Raw genomic sequence first — 13,695 nt, 5'->3', positions numbered from 1 at the left:
CGTAGTATAGGCGAAGCCCTGCTACTGTGACGCCCTGCATCCATCACCACGCCGTCGTGTTGCTGGATCTTCATCAACCTCTCTTCCCCCCTTGCTGGATCAAGAAAGGAGGAGACGTCATCCGTTCTGTACGTGTGTTGAACGCGGAGGCACCGTCCGTTCGGTGCTAAGATCATCGGTGATTTGAATCACGTCGTGTTCGACTACATCATCCCCGTTCTTTGAACGCTTCCTCTCGCGATCTACAAGGTACGTAGATGCATCTAATCACTCGTTGCTAGATGAACTCCTAGATGGATCTTGGTGAAACCGTAGGAAAATTTTTGTTTTCTGCAACGTTCCCCAACACCGGTAACCCCTCTGGCACTCCGGTTTTATCCGAAATCACCCGGAACATTCCGGTGTCCGAATATAGCGTCCAATATATCGATCTTTATGTCTCGACCATTTCGAGACTCCTCGTCATGTCCGTGATCACATCCGGGACTCCGAACAACCTTCGGTACATCAAAATACATAAACTCATAATGAAACTGTCATCGTAACTTAAGCGTGCGGACCCTACGGTTCGAGAACAATGTAGACATGACCGAGACACGTCTCCGGTCAATAACCAATAGCGGGACCTGGATGCCCATATTGGCCCTACATATTCTACGAAGATCTTTATCGGTCAGACCGCATAACAACATACGTTGTTCCCTTTGTCATCGGTATGTTACTTGCCCGAGATTCGATCGTCGGTATCCATTACCTAGTTCAATCTCGTTACCGGCAAGTCTCTTTACTCGTTCCATAATACATCATCTCACAACTAACATATTAGTTGTAATGCTTGCAAGGCTTATGTGATGTGTATTACCGAGAGGGCCCAGAGATACCTCTCCGACAATCGGAGTGACAAATCCTAATCTCGAAATACGCCAACACAACATCTACCTTTGGAGACACCTGTAGAGCTCCTTTATAATCACCCAGTTACGTTGTGACGTTTGGTAGCACACAAAGTGTTCCTCCGGTAAACGGGAGTTGCATAATCTCATAGTCATAGGAACATGTATAAGTCATGAAGAAAGCAATAGCAACATACTAAACGATCGGGTGCTAAGCTAATGGAATGGGTCATGTCAATCAGATCATTCAACTAATGATGTGATCCCGTTAATCAAATAACAACTCTTTGTTATGGTTAGGAAACATAACCATCTTTGATTAATGAGCTAGTCAAGTAGAGGCATACTAGTGACACTCTGTTTGTCTATGTATTCACACATGTATTATGTTTCCGGTTAATACAATTCTAGCATGAATAATAAACATTTATCATGATATAAGGAAATAAATAATAACTTTATTATTGCCTCTAGGGCATATTTCCTTCATGTCAGAGAGGTATCTCCGGGCCCACTCGGTAATGCACATCACTATAAGCCTTGCAAGCATTGCAACTAATGAGTTAGTTGCGGGATGATGTATCAGGAACGAGTAAAGAGACTTGCCGGTAATGAGATTGAACTAGGTATTGAGATACTGACGGTCAAATCTCGGGCAAGTAACATACCGATGACAAAGGGAACAACGTATGTTGTTATGCGGCTTGACCGATAAAGATCTTCGTGGAATATGTAGGAGCCAATATGAGCATCCAGGTTCCGCTATTGGTTATTGATATGAGACGTGTCTCGGTCATGTCTACATAGTTCTCGAACCTGTAGGGTCCGCACGCTTAAAGTTCGATGACGGTTATATTATGAGTTTATGTGTTTTGATGTACCGAAGGATTTTGGAGTCCCGGATGAGATCGGGGACAGGACGAGGAGTCTCGAAATGGTCGAGATGTAAAAATCAATATATTGGACGACTATATTCAGACATTGGAAAGGATCCGAGTGATTCGGGTATTTTCGGGAGTACCGGGGTGTTACGGGAATTCGTATTGGGCCTTAATGGGCAATACGGGAAGGAGAGAAAGGCCTCAAAGGGTGGCCGCACCCCTCCCCATGGGCTGGTCCGAATTGGACTAGGGAGGGGGCGCCTCCTTCCTTCCTTCTCCTTTTCCCTTCCCTTTCCTTCCCTCCTACTCCTACTACATGGAAGGGTTCCTATTTCTACTAGGAAAAGGGGGAATCCTATTCCCGGTGGGAGTAGGACTCCCCTAGGGCGTGCCATAGAGCGGGCCGGCCCTCCCCCTCCTCCACTCCTTTATATACGGGGCAGGGGCACCCCAAAGACACAACAATTGATCCCTTGGATCTCTTAGCCGTGTGCGGTGCCCCCCTCCACCATAATTCACCTCGATCATATTGTAGCGGTGCTTAGGCGAAGCCCTGCGTCGGTAGAACATCATCATCATCACCACGCCGTCGTGCTGATGAAACTCTCCCTCAACACTCGGCTGGATCGGAGTTCGAGGGACGTCATCGAGTTGAACGTGTGCAGAACTCGGAGGTGCCGTGCGTTCGGTACTTGATCGGTCGAATCATGAAGACGTACGACTACATCAACCGCATTGTGCTAACGCTTCCGCTTTCGGTCTACGAGGGTACGTGGACAACAATCTCCCCTCTCGTTGCTATGCATCACCATGATCTTGCGTGTGCATAGGAATTTTTTTGAAATTACTACGTTCCCCAACACCAGCCTTTTGCAAACCAAGCCACATGCCACCCACCGCCCTCCAAACAATCCCCATTACCTGGCCCTTCGCGGTCTGGGGGCTTGACATGGTTGGACCCCTTAAAGGGGGAACCCATAAGAAAAAATACTTACTGGTCATGGTGGATAAATTCACCAAATGGATAGAGAGCCAAACCTGTTAAAACAGCTGAATCCGGACCAGTGATAGACTTCATATCCGATGTCGTACACTGTTATGGCGTCCCCCACAGCATCATCGCTGAGAACGACACGAACTTCACGGCCGATGAGGTAAAACTCTGGTGCAGCAACATGGGCATCAAGCTCGATTATGCTTCCGTCTATCACCCACAAACCGACGGCCAAGTTGAGCGAGCAAATGGTCTTATCATGAGCGGCATTAAACCCAGATTAGTGCAATCCATAAAGGATTCTAACACGCACTGGGTAGAGGAGCTCGACTCTGTACTCTGGGGGTTGCGGACCACGCCGAACCGTACTACCGGATATACACCCTTCTTTATGGTGTACGGTGCAGAGGCAGTTCTGCCCTGCGACATAATTCATGACTCACTTCGAGTGTGCATGTACGAAGAAAGAGAAGCCGAGCTCGATTGGCAGGACAGTCTAGACACCCTGGAGGAGGAGCGCGACGTGGCAAAAACCCGTTCCGCACTTTATCAGCAACAGGCTCGCAGATACCAAAGCAGAGAAGTACGGGCCAAAATTTATAATGTTGGCGAGTTAGTTCTACGCCTGTCGGAGAAGAAAAAGTCCAAGCTCGAGCCCAAGTGGGAAGGTCCCTTCATTATTGACCAAGTTCTGACCGGTGGAGCATACCGTCTGCGGGATGCATCAAATAATCGACTTGAGCCGAACCCATGGAACGCAGCCAGGCTCCGAAGATTCTACGCCTAGCGCCGGACTCTATGTTTGTCTCCTTCCTCTGTCCATTTTTTGCATATACATTATCTGTCCTTTTTCTCTTTCTTTCTTTTATTCTTTCTCTAGGCCTTCAAGGGCCAACTTGTGCCTCGCTTGCGCATTATAGATGTGCTAACCGTGCTCATTATAACTGGGGGCTTCTTACACAGAAGCTTAATTATCTATCTGGGCTTCATGCCCAGCACATGTGTTATTCTTCCACATATACCTGTTCTTCGCCATTATATGCATCGATATGACTTAAGTTTTGGCCAAGCTGGGTTGCCTGGCTCTTGTATTTATGTCCTACGTTCCCGTTAATTCGGCTAGGGCATAAGGGGAGCACGTCTGCGATTGTTACTGCCGGGTCAGCCGGATGTGTACCTCAGACTGGGTGAAGCCGAAAGCCAGCGTTCTTAAGGGAATATTCGGTCGGTGAACAAAAGATGATTTTTATTTATTTTCCATATGTGCCCCAGATGTTTTTTGCCTACGTTTCCCCTCGCAGTCCGGACATGCACTTTAGGGCATGCATACCCAGGGAAAGGAAACCTTAACGAAACTATTCTCCCTGGAAGATGTTTCTTACTACCCATGTAATATAACATAACTAGTTGGGCACTTGTCTGTTCAAGCACTAATGACCCCTACGCCCGGTCTCCACGCATACCCCAATTTTTATATAACTGAGCGGGTATTCGGACACACTCCGGACTATCGGGTCCCGAGGTTGAAGCGAAAAGGTCTGCCATGACAAATGATTTACAATCCAGCTAGAAGGCATTATACATGTCACTTTAATTACATAGTCATGCAGACTGACTAAATTCCTCTTCTATACCATCCAACAGGCGGTCTAGCCTACAATCCTGTTGGGAATACTTTGCGGCTAATTCTACTTTCCCATAGACTAAGCTAATGGTGATCTCTTTCCCATCGGGCCCCACAGGTCCGACCTCGGCCATGTGATTTGGGTCGGCCTTGGTATACCGCGTCTTCACCATGGCCTAGGCTTCCCTGGCACCTTGACGGCAGGAAGATATCTTCCATAATCGGAAGCGCCGCCGTGCTCCCTTCAGCTTCTCCGCAAGCTCTCCAATGCCTTCTGGTAGGGAGACGGACAGCCACAAGGCCTGGGCAATACCTTGCATCACCTGCCGAACTTGTTCATGCAGTTGTGAGAGCTCGGATAGAAGATCACCCACAGACCCGGGCATCTCCTCCGCAGGACGACCCGTCAGCATACCTGCAGACATAACTCTGTTAGCCGGCTTCTCCGCCGACCCCCTTTTTTTAATGGTTCATTCAAGCACTTACTGAAAATGGCGCGCCGAAGCCGCTTATTCTCCTTCTCGGAGTCCGCAAGATGGGCTCGAACATCTTTCAGTTCCACGCTCAGCTTGGTACTGGCGTCTTGGAGATTGTTTTTCTCCCGCCTGACCTCAGTCAGCACGCGTTCGCCAGCCTTTAGCTGTCGTACGGCATGTTGTTCCTCCGGATTCATCTGCAATATCTACTATTAGATTTGCAGCCACACCGCATGCTGTATGGTACCTGTCATTCTTTGAAACAAATGTTACCAGCTGGGGACTTTTTAGGTTCCTTCAATGCGGCAACGGCGGCCCTAAGTTGGGTCTTGCATTCCTCCAGCTCCTGTGACAGTCGAGTATTCTTCTCTGTAAGAACCTGCACAATAGATGATCCTTAAATCAGTTCTGCTAACTGTTTCAAGTCTCAGGGGCTACTGATACATATAATCGTCAGATTTGCTTACCCATACATTCCTCACATACTGGTCCGTGGCTCTGGCTAGACCACTTTGAGCAGCACGGAGGTACGCATCTCCAGAATTGAAGGCATCAAATGCCTCTGGGGAGAAGCAAGCGTCACGGAGTACGGCTCGGCGATGCCTATGATTCATGGCGCTCTCCACTTCTGAATTTGTAGCGGATAGTCTATCCGCATCCTCTGTAGGAGGAGTATCCGGCGTCCGCCCCATGTCGGCTTCCGCCTCTCTGTCCGGCCCTGGAGCCCGACTGGTGGAAGCATGATCGGCAGCCTCACCGGACATATTCCGGCGAGCATTTTTTCTGTTAAAGAAACATGGGCGTCATTACATTTTGAGAAAGACGACAACCACAGAGCGGGGTTTTTGCCATACCTTTGTGCCGGCGTCTTCGTCCTGACCGCCTTCCTTTTTGGCCTGCCCGACCTCGGTGCCTCTTGTTGGCGAGTTGCTGCGGCTTCGACACGGCGTTACACAGCGTCCCGAAGGCCTTCCCTGTAAAACACCATATGTATATGGTAGTTGAAGTGTCTAAAAGGGGATCCTAGTTTTTGGAGTTGGTATTTTTGGTTTTTCTTACGTGCGACGCGGGAAGCAGTCCAGGATAGTCGGCCGTAATGGCCACCATAATGTCATCACAGCTTAATTGATAGAACTGCCGGTCTATCAGCTCCACGAATATCTCTGGATCTTCTTCGAGTCTGGGACCGAAGGCCCGGTCAGGGTCCTCTGGTTGTGGGGATGGGTTGTTGACCTCCCTTATGGCTTTTCGCAGTTCCTGCCGCACAATGGCAAGGTGAATACCTACGACAAAGAACGCGGGAAGAATGGGAGTAAGGAGATATAACTCACCCAGGTTGGAGGGTTGTACATGGAGAATCCATCCCGTGGCTTGATGCGGATGAACTCCTCTTCCTCTCCCTTGAACAATTCGGGCAGAATTTTTGCTAAAGCGGCAGCGTTGTCCACAGCTCAAAATGAGCCTCGCAACCCAGGAATAACTCGCAGAGTTCAACATAGCCGGCGATGTGTACAATGGAAGCAGGGGTGAAATTATGCAGTTGGAGGCCGTAAAACTCCAGGAGCCCGCGGAGGAACGGATGAATTGTAAATCCGAGTCCCCTTAATAAATAAGGAACAAGGCATACCCGCTCCCCCGTAGAGGGGCTGGGGAAGGTCTCCGCTTGCTCCCCGCCATTGTAGGTGGCAAGCCCGGCTCAGACGGGCACCATATACGCTAAAGGGAGAGATCCCTTAGTCTGCAGTTCGACTAATCGACTGTGTGCGACTGAACACCTCTCCCAATCACCGGGCTTAGGGCTACGGGGGCGGGAGGAGGAGCTGCGGAGAAGAATCCCCATCCCTTTAATAGACAATTTATTTATCTGGCTAGGGGGCGAATGTAAAAATTCCCTGGCGCCTCGTATTCATTCGACATGTGGGAGAAAGCCCTTATTGGGCGCAGAAGCCAAGAGGTCCAACATTTATGGGACCGGACACTGCTTAACAAACATTCGAAATTGGGAGAAGAACCCACCATGCAATGCCGAAGACAACACTGCGCGCCGGACTCATCGTCATTGAAGCCTGGTTCGGGGGCTACTGAGGGAGTCCTGGATTAGGGGGTATCCGGACAGCCGGATTATATCCTTTGGCCGGACTATTGGACTATGAAGATACAATGTTGGAGACTTCGTCCCGTGTCCGGATGGGACTCTACTTGGCGTGGAAGGCAAGCTAGGAAATACGGATATGTATATCTCCTCCTTTGTAACCGACCTTGTGTAACCCTAGCCCCCTCCGGTGTCTATATAAACCGGAGGGGTTTTAGTCCGTAGGACAACATACAATCATACCATAGGCTAGCTTCTAGGGTTTAGCCTCTCTGATCTCGTGGTAGATCAACGCTTGTACTACTCATATTATCAAGAATAATCAAGCAGGACGTAGGGTTTTACCTCCATCAAGAGGGCCCGAACCTAGGTAAAACATCGTGTCCCCTGCCTCCTATTACCATCCGCCTTAGACGCACAGCTCGGGACCCCCTACCCGAGATCCGCCGGTTTTGACACCGACGGGGGCCCTCTCCCCCTCTATTCCGGTGGCGCCGGAATGTCGTCGTGGCCATCGTCATCACCGCAATCTACACCAAGACCTCTGTCATCTTCACCAACATCTTCATCAGCTTCCCCCATCTATCTACAGCGGTCCACTCTCCCGCAACCCGTTGTACCCTCTACTTGAACATGGTGCTTTATGCTTCATATTATTATCCAATGATGTGTTGCCATCCTATGATGTCTGAGTAGATTTTCGTTGTCCTATCGGTAATTGGTGAATTGCTATGATTGGTTTAATTTGCTTGTGGTTATGTTGCTGTCCTTTGGTGCCCATCATATGAGCGCGCGCGTGGATCACACCATAGGGTTAGTTGTATGTTGATAGGACTATGTATTGGAGGGCAAGAGTGACAGAAGCTTCAACCTAGCATAGAAATTGATGCATACGGGATTGAAGGGGGACCAATATATCTTAATGCTATGTTGGGTTTTACCTTAATGAACGTTAGTAGTTGCAGATGCTTGCTAATAGTTCCAATCATAAGTGCATAGAATTCCAAGTCAGGGATGACATGCTAGCAGTGTCCTCTCACACATAAAACTTGCTATCGGTCTAGTAAAGTAGTCAATTGCTTAGGGACAATTTCGCAACTCCTACCACCAGTTTTCCACACTCGCTATACTAACTTTATTGCTTCTTTACCTAAACAACCCTAGTTTTTATTTACGTGCTCTTTATATTCTTGCAAACCTATCTCGTTGCACCTACAAAGTACTTCTAGTTTCATACTTGTTCTAGGTAAAGCGAACGTTAAGCGTGCGTAGAGTTGTATCGGTGGTCGATAGAACTTGAGGGAATATTTGTTCTACCTTTAGCTCCTTATTGGGTTTGACACTCTTACTTATTAAAAGAGGCTACAATCGATCCCCTATACTTGTGGGTTATCAAGACCTTTTTCTGGCGCCGTTGCCGGGGAGTTATAGCGTGGGGTGAATATTCTCGTGTGTGCTTGTTTGCTTTATCACTAAGTAGTTTTTATTTTCTGCTCTTGCTTTCTATCTTTAGTTATGGGTAGGAAACGCAAAATACCAAAAAAAATTAGTGGTACCTACTAAACCAATGGTTGAAGAACCACTCAAAATCTATCACACTACTGAAGCTTTTTACCTGGATCATCTTCTATCCTTATGTGCTCGGGCTGAAACCCCAACTAGCTTAGTTGAGGGCAAATCTTTTGATGAGCATGCTTGTTATGTGCAACACCGCATATCTGAAAAAGGGAAACTTTTACTGGATCAAATTCATCGTTTGTAGTGCTATGCTTGGAATTTATGTGAAATATATGATTTTACTTGTTGTTCTGAAGGCCCTAAGAAGTACCTTCCTTACCAGTGTGGGTTTAGTGGTAATGGAATCATATCTTCGTATACTAAGGGTGTTTATAATTACTATGATGTTCAACAAATTGAAGAATTTGTTGCTTTTAGGGGTACTTATGAAATTGCTTCTTTTATTGAAGAGTGTGATATTACTCTCTACAAATCTAAAAATTTGACCATACTTAAATATTGCTATGATAAAATTATGCTTCTAATCCTTATATTAAACCATATATTGAGGACTCCTCCACTGTCCAAGAAGAGATTACTATTTTGCAGGTGTCTATGGAAGAAGAAATTAATGACATTGTGAGCTCATTGGATGAAAAAGATGAGGAGGAGAGCGAAGAACAAAAGGATGAAGAGCGGATTGATCACCCGTTCCCACCATCTAATGAGAGTAACTCTTTATACCATACATTGTTTAATTTCCCTTCGAATCTACCGAAGGATGAATGCTATGATGATTGTTATGATCCCGTTGATTCTTTTGAAATATCCCTTTTTGATGATGCTTGCTATGCTTGTGGCCAAGATGCCAATATGAATTATGCTTATGGAAATGAACTCGCTATAGTTTCTTATGTTAAACATGAAATTGTTGCTATTGCACCCATGCATGATAGTCCTATTATCTTTTTAAATTCTCCCGACTACACTATATCGGAAAAGTTTGCACTTATTAAGGATTATATTGATGGGTTGCCTTTTACCGTTGCACATGATAATTTTGATGACTATAATATGCATGTGCTTGCTGCTCCTACTTGCAATTATTATGAGAGAGGAATTACATCTCCACCTCTTTATGTTTCCAACACGATAGAATTGCAAGAAATTGCTTATGCTATGTATTGGCCTTTACTTGATGTGCACACTGGTAGAAAAAGGGCCTATAGTCCCGGTCGTAAGGGCCTTTAGTCCCGGTTCCTGAACCGGGACTAAAGTGTCGGTACTAATGCCCCGACCAATCCAGAACCGGGGACTGATGGGCCTCCACGTGGGCAGTGCGCAGAGTCCCAGGCAGGAGACCCTTTGGTCCCGGTTGGTGGCACCAACCGGGACCAATAGGCATCCACGCGTCAGCATTTCTGTGGCTGGGGTTTTTGTTTTTTTTGAAAGGGGGGTTGGGGTTTTGGGGGGTTAATTTAGGTGTTTCATATATTGTGTTAGCTAGCTATAATTAATAGAGAGAAGTGTCCTCTCTTATGTCCGTGCTTGGTCGACGCTACGTACTATACATACGTATAGAGAGGACTAGACACGCTAAGCTAGCTAGTAAGCAAACGAAGGAAACAAAAGATCGTCATGAACATATATGCATACAGAGAGAAGTGATATCGACCAGCTCTCCTTCTCCGAGAGATTGGTCGAACAACAAGTTCTCGTATATCTATCCGACACTACCGGCTACATATATACAATAATTATCTCTTACAAATATAATCATACGGACTCATGGTCCACATAGTATTCTCCGTCTTCAGCGATCACGTGGTCAAGAAAGAATGCCGCCAATTCCTCTTGAATTGCTCGCATGCGAGCTGGTGCTAGGAGTTCATCCCGCTTCCAGAACATCTAATTTGAAGAAGGGGGTCAATACATATATATATGAATGAATGAAACTCAACACAAATGATGGTAATAAAATAAAATTGTGAATGTTGTTATTTACGTACTTCATATTGTTCGTCAGAGTACCCGCCCCGCTCACAGGTCGTGTCGGATGGACTCGCAGACGTAGTATCCACAGAAATCATTCCCTTGTTCCTGCCACAACCACTTTACAAGAAATAGAGGTCAATCAAACTGATAAGCAAGAATGCTAAATGGTATTGATGATGAAACTAGCGCTTGATCACTAGGAGATGCGCGGAACATGCTACTATAGTACTTACTTTCGGGTGTCTAAATTCCAGCTCCTTCGGCAGTCCCGGAACTTTTCTGGTGAATTTTCTCCAAACCCTGCCGGACAAAGAAAACAATTACTTGATATCAGGAAATGAACAAAGTTGCTGATATGGTGGATAATGATCGATTTAACTTACTTCTTGAGGATTTCAGTCATGTCCGCATACTCCTGGGGATCTTTTCGTTAGAGTCCAAGGCAGTTACTACTCCCTGCTCAAGCCTAATCTCTAGGAGAATATAGTGGTACCTGCACACGCATGCATAACTCATCAATTACATTACTATAACCTGGACTAATATATAAGGGAAACCGAATATGCACAAGACAGTAACACTCACTTGAAGTTGTAAGGAAAGAGTATTATATCTTTGTTTTCATTTTTTTGAATGATCGTAGCAAGTTGGCCTCGGTATCTCCGGGACGAATGTCAACCTCAGTTGCATCTATGAGATATGTGTTAACGAACCCAATATCACCGATTTGTCTTTTCTTCAATTCGGCGATCTTCAATTCTGCATAATATAGTGAGGATAATTATAAATACATGCAATGAAAGAGATGAGCTATATAGAGAGACTTAATGACAGAAGTAGTAGTACTTATAGACAGTAGCAGGTGATCGTTGTTTTATCGAGGGCCAATTGATTGAAAAACTGATAGAACTCCTCAAATGGAATAGGCAACAGTTCAATTCCAACGAGGTCATGCTCCGGTTTAACTCTCGCATACAAAGTACTCCTCCCCCAGACTCTCTGCAGATTTTCAAGTACCAATCATGTAATCTTCGCATCATCGTTGTTAAAGATTTTTCATCTTTGACGAGAGGCTTCCCGTACTCGTATCTGTGTATCTGCACCTCCATGGGATCATAATGTACATCGTCGGGCAGGTAATCGTCACATTGCATAACCGGGCACCATCCTCGGATCGACGATGTCGCTAGGCACCTTGAGGGGGGGGGCACGATTGCTTCGCTTGTTCGCCGAGGCTGGGCAATTTGTTTCCCAGCTGCTCGTCGTTCTTTCAGCCTTTGATCACTGACTGTACTTCCCGACCGCTCCGCTTCGGCCCATGTCTTTGCAATAATGCGCTCATAGTTGCCTTTCGGCGGAGACTTGGGTGGTTTTGCCAGGGCAGCCAGAGTGCGCTTCACTTTCACCGGATCTACCTTCTCCTCCGGAGGTGGATGTCTCTTTGCTTTCAACCCTTGAAACCAGTCATCCACTTCGGTTCGCGCTCTTCGCGTTCTCCTCCGGGGTCCTCTCGTATGGTAACTTCTCTGGAGTCTTCAGAGAAGGACCGAATCTGTATGTCCTCCCGCCTCTGGTTGTACTGCTAGACGCCGGCCGAGCAGACGGAGCGGTTGTCTTCTTTACTTGCTTACGAGGCGGAGGAGAAGGACTACGACGCGCCGGAGCAGCTGGAGCGGCGGCAGGTCTCTTCCGCCCTTGCTGACGAGGCGGAGAAGGAGGAGGCTGGCTGCTCGGGCGCGTCGGCGCAGGCGGAGAAGGAGGCGGAGTGCCGCCACGCGCCGGAGAAGGAGCCGGCCGAGGGCCCTGATCGTCACTCGCCGGAGGAGGAGGCGGTGGAGGACGGAGTGCCCTGACTCGCCGGAGGAGGAGGAGGAGGCGGTGGCGTCCAGTTCGGAAGGTTGATGAGCTCCTTCCGCCATAGGCATGGAGTCTTCAGAGCAGAACCCACCCTAGTCTCCCTTTCGTCGGTAGGGTGGTCAAGCTGGAGGTCCTCAAATCCCTCCGTTATTTCATCCACCATGACCCTAGCATATCCTTCTGGAATCGACTGGCAGTGAAAAGTTGCGCCGGGTTCAGTAGGATTAACAGAGCCAACAGCCGCCTTGACCTTCAAATTCATCCATTGCGTCATAAGGTGGCAATTTTGACACTCCGTGATAGCATCCACGGGATAGCTGGCAGGAGCCGTCAAGGCATGCTCCGGCTGAAGCAGCTCGGTGGAAGCCACGCTGCTTCTGCGCTGAGATGGCGGGGGTAGCTTCGGGGGGAGGCTTCGGCAGTACGTTTGCTGCGATTTGCTTCTCGTTTCCTCTATCGCGTCTACCCTTGCTTGCAGCGCCTGCCTTTGGGTCTGCTGCACTTTTTTCCTCCTCTCATGATTTGTAACCGCTGCCCGGAAACCCAACCTTCCACGGAATGGAGCCTGGCGTGCCTCGTGTCCGTCCAGGGTGCTCAGGATTCCCGAGGGCCATTGTGAGCTCGTCGTTATCTCTGTCTGGAAAGAACTTCACTTGCTGCGCTGCTTCGATACACTGCTTAAGCTTCCTGACTGGTATGTCCATTTGATCGTTCGTCAAATGCACTTCCCTGTTACAGGGTCCAAGGTTCCGCTAGCCCCGAAGAACCAAGTCTGGCAATGGTCTGGCCAGGTAATTGTCTCTGGTTCAATCCCTTTATCAACCAGATCATTCTCAGTCTTGGACCACTTAGGCCAGGCCACGAGGTAGCCACCTGACCCCGTGCGATGGTGAAGCTTCTTCTTCACAGCATTTTGCTTGTTTGTCGCCGACATCTTCTTACTCTTTTCCGATGTCTTGTGGGCCACAAATGCGGGCCAGTGATCTCTGATCTTCTCATATCTGCCCTTGAATTCTGGTGTCTCATTATTTTCAACACTTATTCAGCTCTTTCTTCCACCTCCTGAATAGTTCTGCCATCCTCTTAAGAGCAAAAGACTTGATTAATTGCTCTTTAACTGGGTTCTCTGGATTATCCTCTGGCGGTAGGGTGAAATTTGACTTCAGCTCAGTCCAAAGATCATTTTTCTGCATATCATTGACATAAGACACCTCAGGGTCTTCTGTAGCCGGCTTAAACCATTGCTGGATGCTTATCGGGATCTTGTCCCTAACCAAAACCCCGCACTGAGCAACAAATGCGCTCTTTGTCCGGAGGGGTTCAATCAGGTTGGCCGTCGGGCGCGATTGCTATGATCATCTTTTCCTACGAGCATCTTCCTCTCTT

Source organism: Triticum urartu, chromosome 4, assembly GCF_003073215.2.
Source record: "Triticum urartu cultivar G1812 chromosome 4, Tu2.1, whole genome shotgun sequence".
NCBI lineage: Eukaryota > Viridiplantae > Streptophyta > Magnoliopsida > Poales > Poaceae > Triticum > Triticum urartu.
The sequence above is the reverse complement of the archived record's forward strand: the minus strand, read 5'-3'. Positions refer to the sequence as shown.